Source organism: Perkinsus marinus (genome assembly GCF_000006405.1).
Source record: "Perkinsus marinus ATCC 50983 genomic scaffold scf_1104296973022, whole genome shotgun sequence".
Lineage (NCBI taxonomy): Eukaryota > Perkinsozoa > Perkinsida > Perkinsidae > Perkinsus > Perkinsus marinus.
This window is the reverse complement of record NW_003201557.1, coordinates 1-795: the sequence shown is the minus strand read 5'-3', so window position 1 is coordinate 795 and position 795 is coordinate 1. Positions and strand designations below refer to the sequence as shown.

General features: G+C 48.3%; 2 non-coding genes across 2 annotated transcripts; both read right to left on the bottom strand.

The window, feature by feature from the left end:
* On the bottom strand, window positions 1-65 carry Pmar_PMAR025302. The gene has a single exon. It is a non-coding gene; the product is annotated as a tRNA-Trp (tRNA).
* An 84-nt stretch (window positions 66-149) lies between these two features.
* Window positions 150-221, bottom strand: Pmar_PMAR025301. The gene has a single exon. It is a non-coding gene; the product is annotated as a tRNA-Trp (tRNA).
* Between the last annotated feature and the right edge of the window lie 574 nt (window positions 222-795).

Here is a 795-nt window from a genome sequence, read left to right as displayed (position 1 = left end):
CCCGGCCCGATTCGAACGGACAACCTTCTGATCTGGAGTCAGATGCGCTACCGTTGCGCCACAGGGCCAAACCGACAAAAATATTTGAACGCTCAAGACAAGACAGAGCGAGCGCTATATTCCTCACTTCATATAATAAACTAGCTATGTGACCCCGGCCCGATTCGAACGGACAACCTTCTGATCTGGAGTCAGATGCGCTACCGTTGCGCCACAGGGCCAAACTGAATATGTTATTTAAGCACTAAAGACAAGACAGAGTGATCGCTACACTCCCCACTTCATACATGGAAACAGGTGCAGGGTCTCGGCTTGATCCGACCGGGCAACCTTCCGATCCGAAGTCGGATGCGCAACAGGGTCAAAACATCTTAAACCGAACTATAAACACTCTAGGCAATGTGGAGCAATTACTACACCCCCAGTTGGTGGTATGATAACGGCATGATTCAGACGAGCAACTCTCTGATCTGGAGTTGAATTGCGTTGACCCTGTTCAAAGCATTGAACAACGTTGTACCCCATCACATGTTCTCGAGGATAAACTTTGCACAGAGTATGTGCCGAATGCAGTCGAACAGGAGTATGATCAATAACATTGTGAGGATGTGTCGCACTGTGGAAACTATGTATCCGGAAATTTCGAGGTCGCGTGGATCATACCATCCAATTCGACTGCGTCAGTGCGATATCAAGCTCGGAATCTCTCTTCTTGTCTCTGTGTATCACCATATGAGACCCATGAATTGTGACGCACAACTAATTCACAATACCGTGCGCTACCGTTGCGCCACA